General features: G+C 40.3%; 1 protein-coding gene across 4 annotated transcripts in view; it reads right to left on the reverse strand.

The window, feature by feature from the left end:
- The window catches only part of ACACA (acetyl-CoA carboxylase alpha), a 203418-nt gene that overhangs the window by 157642 nt on the left and 35246 nt on the right, over positions 1-10530 (reverse strand). Inside the window, exons 2-3 of one of the 4 annotated variants that reach the window (XM_082373893.1) lie at positions 10481-10519; positions 10311-10431 (exon numbers count right to left, since the gene is read on the reverse strand). The exons of 2 other annotated variants lie outside the window; for them this stretch is intronic. The gene's annotated coding sequence lies outside the window, so the exon portion shown is untranslated. Of the gene's footprint in view, positions 1-10310; positions 10520-10530 lie in introns of those variants that run through there. One more of the 4 variants, XM_082373892.1, reaches the window with a different exon arrangement.

The following is a 10530-nucleotide window of genomic DNA, read 5'->3' on the forward strand; positions in this document are numbered from 1 at the left end:
TTAACAAACTCCAAGTGAGACAAACTCAAAGTGACCAACATAGACATACTTTATAATCAAACTTTTAAATGTCAAAAGACAAGGAGAGAATCTTGAAAGCAGCAAGAGAAAAATGACTCATCACATACAAGAAAGCCTCAATAAGATTATAAGCAGATTTCTCATCAGAAACTTTGGAGGCCAGAGGCAGTGGGCCAATATAGTCAAAGAGCTAAAATAAAAAGCTATCAACCAAGAATCCTATATCCAGCAAAGCTGTCCTTCAAAAGAGAGGGAGAAATTAATACATTCCCAGATAAACAAAAGCTGAGAGAGTACATTACCACTAGACCTCCCCTGCAAGTAATGCTCAAGGGAGTCCTTTCAAGGTGAAATGAAAGGACACAGACAGTAACTCAAATCCATATAGAGAAGTAAAGATTTCAATAATGGTAAATATATGGGTAATTACAAAAACAAGCATTATTGTAAAAATGATTTATAACTTATTTTTTGTTTTCTACAAGATCTAAGAGACTAATACATTTAAAGAAAAGAAACAATTGTTCATCTAAAAACTAGTATTATTGTAACATTGGTTTGTAACTCCAAATCTTGTTTTCACATAATTTAAGAGACTAATGCATTTAAAATAATTATTAGTGTATGCTTTGGAGCACACAATGTATTAAGGTGTAATTTTGTGACATCAGCGACCAAAAGAGGTAAGGACGGACCTGTAAAGGAGAAGAGTTTTGGTATGTTATTGAAGTTAAGCTAGTATAAATTCAAATTATGGTGTTATAACTTTAGCATGTTAAACATAATAACCATGGTAACCACTAAGAAAATATCTATAGAAAATACACAAAAGGAAATGAGAAAGGAATTTAAACATCTCACTATAAAAACACAACTAAACACCAAAAAAAAAAAATACAAAAATACAAAAGAAAAATAAAAGATTTAATACGAGAGATAATTATAAACATTTATACACCTAATGACCATCAAAGTGTATGAAGCAAAAGCTGACAGAATTGAAGGGAGAAATAGACAGTTCCACAATAACAGTTGGAAACTTCAATAACCCACTCATAATAATGGATAGAACAATCAGACAGAGGTAATCAAGGAAATAAAGGATTTAAACAACACAACAGAGCAACTAGATCTAGCAGACATACACAGAACACACCACCCAACAACAATATCATACACATTCTTCTCAAGTTCACATGGGATATTTTCCAAGACAGCAGACATTAGGCCACAAATTGTCTCAATAGGTTTAAAAAGATAGATGTCATACAAAGTACCTTCCTGTCCGCAACAGGATGAAATTAAAAATCAACAACGGAAGGAAAACTGGAAGAAACTGTGGAAATTAAACAACACTCTTTTAAACAACCAATGGATCAAACAAGAAATCACAAGGAAAATTAGAAAATACTTAATGACAAATGAAAACAAACCACACCAAAACTCATGGGATGCAGTGAAAGTAGAAATAAGGGGGAACATTACAGTTATAAACATTTCCATTAAAAAACAAGAGGGCGCTCGCTGGCAGCCCAATGGTTAGGACTCGGCACTTTCACTTCCATGGCCTGGGTTCAACCCCTAGTCAGGGGAACTAAGATCCTGCAAGCCACATGGCGTGGTCAAAAAAAAGAAAAAAGAAAGAAAGAAAGAAAGATTTCAAATCAACAACATAACTTTAAAACTTAAGGAACAAGAAAAAGAAGAGCAAACTAAATCCAAAGCTACCAGAAGGAAGGAAACAATAAAGACTAGAGCAGAGAGAAATGGAATAGAAAATAGAAAAACAATAGAGAAAAACATCAATGAAACCAAAAGTTGTTTCTTTGAAATGATCAACAAAATTGACATCCTTTACTAGACAGACTATGAAAAAAAGACAGAAGACTCAAATTACTAAAATCAGAAATGAAAGTGGGCACATCACTACTTATTCTACAGAAAGGAAAAGGATTGTAAGAGAGTACTATGAAAAACTGTATGCCAACAAATTGGATAACCTAGATGAAATGGATAAAGTCCTAGAAACAAAAACATACCAAAACTAAATCACAAAGACATAGAAAACCTGAATAGGCCTATAACCGGTAAGGAGAACAGTAATCAAAAATCTCCCAATAAAGAAAAGCCCTGGATCTGATGGCTTCCCTGGTGAATTCTACCAAACAATTAAAGAAGAACTAGTATCAATTCTTCTCAAACTTTTCCAAAAAATTGAAGAGAACACTTCCTAATTCATTCTATGAGGCCACAGTTATTCTGATACCAAAGACAAAGACATTATTAGAAAGGAAAGCTAAAGACTAATATTCCTTATTAACATCCTCAACAAAAAACTAGCAAACAGAATTCAGCATATTAAAAGTCTTATACACCATGAACAACTGGGATGCAAGGATTCCACTGGATTCCTAGAATGCAAAGATGATTCAAGATACATAAATCAATCTATGTAATACACCACATTATCAGAATGAAGGGAAAAAACACCCATATGATCATCTCAATTAATACAGAAAAAAGCATTTGATAAAATTCAACACACTTTCATGATAAAAACACTCAACAAGGGCTTCCCTGGTGGTGCAGTGGTTTAGAATACGCCTGCCAATGCAGGGGACACGGGTTCGAGCCCTGAGCCGGGAAGATCCCACATGCCACGAGGCAACTAAGCCCGCGCACCGCAACTACCAAGCCCACGTGCTCCACAACTAGAGAGAAGCTTGTGCACCACAGTGAAAAGCCCACATGTTGCAACAAAAAAAAAAGATCCCATGTGCTGCAACTAAGACCCAACACAGCCAAAAATAAATAAACAAATAAATAAACATTAAAAAAAACCCATAAACCCAATTCAAAAATGGGCAAAGAACTTGAAGAGACCTCTCTCCAAAGAAGACATACGAATGGCCAATAAGCACAACATCAATATCCTCAAACTACTTATCATTAGGAAAATACAAATCAGAACTAAAATGAGAAGCCACTCCACAGTAATTAGGATGACTACTATCAAAAACACAGAAAACAAGTGTTGGTAAGGATGTGGAGAAGTTAGAACTCTTCAGGTGCTGTTAGTGGGAATGTAAACTGGTACAGCTACTGTGGAAAACAGTATGGTGGTTCCTCAAAAAATTAAAAATAGAATTGTCATATGATCCAGCAATTCCACTTCTGGGTATATACCCAAAAGAACTGAATGCAGGATTTCAAAGAGATATTTGTACACCCATGTTCATAACAGCATTATTCAGAATAGCTAAAACTTGGAAAAAACTCCAAGTGTGCATTGATGGATGAATGGATAAGCAATATATGATATATACATACAATATTATTCAACCTTAAAAAGCAATATGCTACAAAGTGAATAAACCTTGAGGATGAAATAAGTCAGTCACAAAAAGACAAATACTGTATGACTCCACTTATATGAGGTACTTAGAGTAGTCAAAATCATAGACCAAAAGTAGAATGGTGGTTGATGGGGGCTGAGGGAAGGGAAAATGAGTTATTGTTTAAAGGGTATAGAGGTTCAGTTTTACAAGGTGAAAAAAGTTCTGTAGATAGATGGCAGTGATAGTTGCACAGCATTATGAATGTATTTAATACCAAACTGTACATTCTTAAATGGATAAGATGGTAAATTTTAGGACTTCCCTGGCGGCACAGTGGTTAAGAATCTGCCTGCCAATGCAGGGGACGCAGGTTCAATCCCTGGTCCGAGAAGATCCCACATGCCGCGGAGCAACTAAGCCCGTGCACCACAACTACTGAGCCCACGTGCCACAACTACTGAAGCCTGCGCACCTAGAGCCTGTGCTCCCAACAAGAGAAGCCACCGTAATGAGAATCCCGCTCACAGCAATGAAGAGTAGCCCCTCCTTGGGCTTCCCTGGTGGCGCAGTGGTTAAGAATCCACCTGCCAATTCAGGGGACATGGGTTCGAGCCCTGGTCCGAGAAGATCCCACATGCCGTGGAGCAACTAAGCTTGTGCACCACAACTACTGAGCCTGCACCCTAGAGCCCGCGAGCCATAACTACTGAAGGCTGCGTGCCTAGAGCCCGTGCTCCGCAACAAGAGAAGCCACTGCAATGAGAAGCCCGCGCACTGCATGCAGGAGTAGCCCGCACTCACTGCAACTACAGAAAGCCCACGCACAGCAACGAAGACCCAACTCAGCCAAAAATAAATAAATTTTTTTTAAAAAAGATGGTAAATTTTATGTTATATATATTTTACCACAACAAAAAAAATTGGAAAGTCACCTCACAGATTACATATTAATTACAAAAGGGAACAGGGATTTTTACAATGAAGAAATATGGTGGACACCATCATAACTAGGTGTTCAAACTAAACTTCACCAATAACAGGACAAATGGACATTAGGTGCTTCTTGGTGTGGTGCAGTTAGAAGTATACGATACTACGAATGTAGTATTTTTGACAAAGATGGTTAACTTCAATCTAATAACGATGAAATTGTCAAACAAACCCAGGTTATAGGAACTTTTACGAGACAACTGACTTGGACTCTTTAAAAATGTCAATGAAAGATAAATGCTATGAAAGACAAAAAAAGAGTAGGGTGACTGTTCTACATTAAGGAGACTAAATACACTTGAGAACCAAGTGTAATAAATGATTCTTGACTGGATCATTAATTAAAACATACACAGTTATAGGGAATTCCCTCTCAGTCCAGTGGTTAGGACTCAGGACTTTCATTGCCGAGTTCAATCCCTGATCGGGGAACTAAGATCCTGCAAGCTGCACAGCGTGGCCGAAAACAAAAACAAAAACAAAAACATACACAGTTATAAAGGACATTACTGGGTCAAGTGTGGAAACTTAAAATATATATATATTAGATACTGTATGACTATATATTAGATATTATATGAACGTTAAATTTGGGGAATCTATAATGGTAAGTGGAAAAATATTTACCTCCCATGCACTCTTTCTCAGGATGCCACTGGAGAATATTCTCCACCAAAATGAGGGAATAAACCAATAATGGGGAAAACATGGGAAATAATTTCTCCATAGCAGAGTAGAAATAAAGAGAACCCCCAGAATGACAGTGAAGAGTAAGCCAGGACAACAGCTATGTACTAGAAGTAGAAGGCAGACAATTTATAGGTTGGAGCCAGTCAGAAGACTCTAAGAGAGATTTTACAGAAGATAAAAATTAATAGAATAGCTGATCATCTCAACATTCTCAGAGATTTAGAAAATGATGAAGAGTAAGGCTGAATAAATGACAGATCGGTACAGAGAAAACTAAGCAAAAAAAAAAAAAAAAAAAAAAAAACAAGACCATTATTAACTCCAAGGAAAGAGTTGTACAGGAAAGAAATGGGATTTTATGCAACCAAATTGTGTATAGCAGTTACACATTCATAATACTGTAGACACTGAATACTGATAGAACAAAAGTTACAACATAACTTGACTGGGTAGTTTGATGGTGGGAGATGGGAAAGGCAAAGGTGAACAGTGAGGGTAAGGAGAGGAAAGAGAACCAAATCCTCATCTTCCACAGTAGGAATCCAGTAGGTAATACCTAAAACTGAAAAATCAAGATGTAGGAAGACCAGTTTTTTATTTACAGACAAAGGGGTGTAAGAAATATATCAGCTAAAATAAATGAAAGTGGGAAGGGGCTAAGGACTGCTGTTTTATTGTAACAAACTTTGTGGAACAATATGACTTTTATTTTTTTATTTTTTAAATATATTTATTTATTTATTTATTTTTGGCTGTGTTGGTTCTTCGTTGCTGCCCGCGGGCTTTCTCTAGTTGCGGCGAGTGGGGGCTACTCTTCGTTGCGGTGCGCGGGCTTCTCATTGCAGTGGCTTCTCTTGTTGCAGAGCACGGGCTCTAGGTGCAAGGGCTTCAGTAGTTGTGGCACGTGGGCTCAGTAGCTGTGGCTCACGGGCTCTAGAGCACAGGCTCAGCAGTTGGGGCGCACGGGCTTAGTTGCTCCACGGCATGTGGGATCTTCCCGGACCAGGGCCCAAACCCGTGTCCCCTGAATTGGTAGGCAGACTCTTAACCACTGTACCACCAGGGAAGTCCCAATATGACTTTTAAACTATGTACACATATCACTTTGATGAAAATAAAAATGTAAACAGTTCATCCTATAATGTTAAGTGAAGAAACCAAAGATGAAGAATGATGTGTAAAGTATTTATAATTTGTATTAAAAAGTTGGCAGAGTGGGAAGAGAATACATGAGCATCTGTTTGAATATGAATAAAATCTTTGGTAATTATTAAGAAATAATTCACTTTAAATTTAAATTAACGTGTCTGATAATTACTATTAAGAAATTATAATAAGAAATAAATAACACTGCTTGACTCTGGTAAGGGGAACTGAGTGGCTGCAAGACAAAGTTAGGACAGAGCCTGTCACTGTATACGCTTTTGTACATTTAAAATTTTGAACTATGTGAACACATTACTTATGTATTAGCATAACTAAAGATTTTAAATAAGTTTAATAAAAAGCTTTACCCATTAGTTTCTTGCTACTCTGACTCCTTATCTCATATCTGCCTGAGCATTTAAGTAGACAACTGGCACGTCATTCACTCATTTATTAATATGTGTTACTGTGTAACTGACTCTGTCATCTCCTCAATGAACAGCTGGAAGTTTTCAACAGGAGTATCAGATAAAATATTTTCATATTAAGTGTAAAGCTGGACTAGAAAAATCCTAAGGTACATTCAAAAACTAAAAGTTCTCTTCAGTACTTGGATTTTTATAAAATGGAATCAAAGGGAAATTAAACAGCTTGCCTTGTCAGGCCCAGGAATACTACTAAATGCTGAAGCACAAAACACAAACAACCCAGCTATCTGTCCTCTTGGTGCCAATTTACTGATATAACTCCTAGCAAACTTAAAAACTAATCAAGCTCCTATCAACTTACTAACCCCCCAACTTGGCATGTGTATAAATGCATACATATACATGTGTGCCAACTTACATGACTTAAGGAAAGATTTGAGCAGTCTACAAAAACAGAGGGTAATTTTTAGGAACTCCATGAGTGAGTGTACTCTCTATTTCCACCATAGGAGATAGCTAAATACTCATAAATGAAACCTTATACTTCCTGAAAAAAATTCTCTAAGACTGAGTCTGCTTTTCAAACTTAACTCCATGAATTCATTCAGAATTTTCAACTTCATGTTACCATTTCCAAAAATGAAAATCATTATGCAAGCTTATTCTGTCTGGGATGTCCACTCTGCCATGCAATTTCAATTCTTGATGTCATGTGATGGTAAACACTACTGTGGTTCCTTATATAAAGGAGGGTGAGTGCAGCATGCTGAAAGGATGGAATAGGCCTAAGTCCCAAATAACATCATTGGAAGGCCGAACCAATTGGGACCACCAACCTTTGGGTAAGGAATTAACATCCCTTGTTGTTGAAGTCTCTTTTCACTTGCTTCCTTAAACATCCTGAGACTAGAGGCTAAATGGCTTTATGGTAGCGTGAGAACATAACAAGTTGGTAAGAGAACTGGGTATCATTAGAGTACACACAGTAAGACTGACTTGTTGAACTCATAAAAACCTATGCCCTATCAATCAGATTCATACTCTTTGTGTAAGTGAAGTGGCCTTATGACACTACTTGTCATAGTTTCCTCTATTTAATATCATCTCACATAGTCCATTAGATCCAAGTAAAGTAGTGAATACTCACTAAATTTTAAAATTAGTGAGACAAACAAAAAACGAGTTAAGCAATAATCTGTTAAAGTGGAAGATCAATGAAGGCTTCCTTTAAAAATGTTACTCACCTCAATAGTTAAATTTTTTTTGGCCAGTGAGTGTTTGGTGTTCATTTACTTCATCACAATCTTATTGTTTTAAGGGCTTGGAAAGACGCTTGATGCGTATCTGCTATTATTACTAATCTTTAAGAACATGTTAGATAATGATATAAAAACCTTTTTCTGAATTGTAAAAAGACTCCTTCAACTAGAAATACTAAATTCCAATGCATTATTCCAATAATTTTTATTTTAATTTACTTCTTTTTTCAACCAAGACTTTTAGGATATTAACTATCAAAAAAAAAATTTTTTTTTAAGAAAAAAAACCACTAGCCCCAGACCTGTTAAACCAGTCTGTGTGACAGGTAAAAAAGTTTCCTAGAGCTTCCCTGGTGGCACAGTGGTTAAGAATCCACCTGCCAATGCAGGAGACAAGGGTTCGAGCTCTGGTCCGGGAGGATCCCACATGCCGCAGAGCAGCTAAGCCCGTGCGCCACAACTACCAAGCCTGTGCTCTACAGCCCGCGAGCCACAACTACTGAACCCGTGTGCTGCAACTACTGAAGCCCGCGCGCCTAGAGCCCGTGCTCTGCAACAAGAGAAGCCACTGCAATGAGAAGCCCGCACACTGCAACAAAGAGTAGCCCCCGCTCGCCGCAACTAGAGAAAGCCCGCGTGCAGCAAGGAAGACCCAACGTAGCCAAAAATAAATAAATAAATATTTTTAAAAAAGGTTTCCTAGTCATTGACTGAAAAGGAAATAGAATGTTACGTAGTGATCTACACCTGAACCATGTCCACAGCACTTTGAAAAGGTAAGGATCTGACGAGAGAGTTTTAAGTCTGGCTTTCGCAATGCCAGTTCTTTGACATAACCTAGTCATCTGAACTATAAGATCATTAGGCCAAATGTCACAATTTCTCAGTATTTCTTCAAACTTTAAAAATAATTAAATCTTATGCTAGATGTATTTCTATTCTGCACTGGTAATTCAAAACAAAACTTCTACAACACGTAAACACAGGAGACTTCATAAATTCTTTGCCTTTGACATCTTTCATATGCCATTTTACAATGTTTGCTAATTTTTCTGGAGTCACAAGAGTCCTCCTGTTATTGGAAATGAGGAAACTGAGGCAAGAGAAGAGAGCTGCTACTTTGTAGTAAGCAGGCATCTCTCTGGACAGTGCAGCTGCTGTCCTGCTCTATTAGACCACAGTGCTTTTTTAAAAGTGCCTATCAAATAGGCAGCACAGAAAGCCTTCTCCTCACAGACATCCAAGGCATCCCCACCAAGAAGCAAGAGACAAAGCAGAGAATTCCTACCACCCACCCCCACCCCCCAGGAAGAAGCAAGCAGGTAACCAAAGCATGCTTCTCAATCTGCACTGTGGACTGGGAAAAAAAAAAGAATGAAAACAGAGAGTCAAGGGGGATCAACTTCTGAGACTCAAGACTAGGCTATTAGGTTTGTTCCACACATTGGGAAATTACTGAAACACTGCTTAAGGAGAAATGGAATCAGGAATTCCTGGGGTCTTTTGATTTCAATCTTAAACCCCAAAACAAAAACACCTAAAGTTAAAGTATTTCGGCAACCTAAGCGGGTTTTAGCTTATTCTTACTTGTTTCTATAAAACCCACAAGGCCTACTTGGAGTCCCTGATATTTAGAGCTGATTCCAAGTGTCGGCTAGTGGCCACTTTCCCGCGTCCAAATCCAAAAATAATGTTGGCGCTGACCCGGGCAAGACCTTCAGGCACGTTTTCCTCTGGAATCATTAGCCTCACACCACCTTGCGACGTCCTATCTCCGAGAGCTTCCCTTGGTAAGCATGGCAGACGTGAGGGAGAGAGTTAAGAGCAGGCAGGTACCTTTACTACGTCCCACACAGAAAACATAATAAAAACCCTGGGAGCAGGAACTGGCAAGGGACACCTCGCCCGGCCCTGGCTCCCACCGCGATACAAAGACACAGCGAGAGCAACAGAAGCCCGGGTCTCTGCACCCCACACCTCACTCTGCAAAAGAGGCAGAGTTCCAGCGCAACTGAACCCAACCCTCAACATCCCCCTCCCACGTGGGTCCTCTCCCTTTCCCGAGCGCAGGGTCCCATTAGAGACAGGGGTCTGGAAGGGATCAGACCACGCCGGGGCTGGGGAGGGAGGATGAGGGGACCCGCTCCAGGCAGTCTCACCAGCCCCTTCCTAGAGGCCCTGGGCTGTACGTCTCCCAGTTCCGGGGTCTGAGCTCCCACGCCCGGAGACCCCAGGCCCCTCCAGGTCTCCCCAGAGTGGAACTCGAGGCCCCAGAGCTGCGGGGAGGGCTGGGCTGCCAAGCACCGGGTCCGGACGGGATGGAGCCCGGGCCGCGTGCGGCGGAAGATGGGAGGCGGCCCCTCGCAGCCGCCGCCCCTCCCCGGGGCCCAGCCTCTCCCGGTCCCGGATCGCAGGCTCCGGGGCGGCCCTCCCCTCACCTCAAGGCGGCGGCGGCGGCGTCCGAGGTCCGGCGGTACCGGAGCCCCTGCGCGGAGGCGATGCTGGGCGGCAGGAGACGCCGGCAGCTCCAGCGATGGCTGACAGGCGCGCAGCACCAGGCCGGCCCGACACACGGGGGAGGGGCGGGGCTTCACGGCGCCGGCCCCGCCCCGCCCCCGCTCCCACCTCAGCCGGCGAACCCCGTGAGGTGACTACGTC

The sequence above is a fragment of the Balaenoptera borealis genome (assembly GCF_965194805.1).
Source record: "Balaenoptera borealis genome assembly, chromosome: 20".
Lineage (NCBI taxonomy): Eukaryota > Metazoa > Chordata > Mammalia > Artiodactyla > Balaenopteridae > Balaenoptera > Balaenoptera borealis.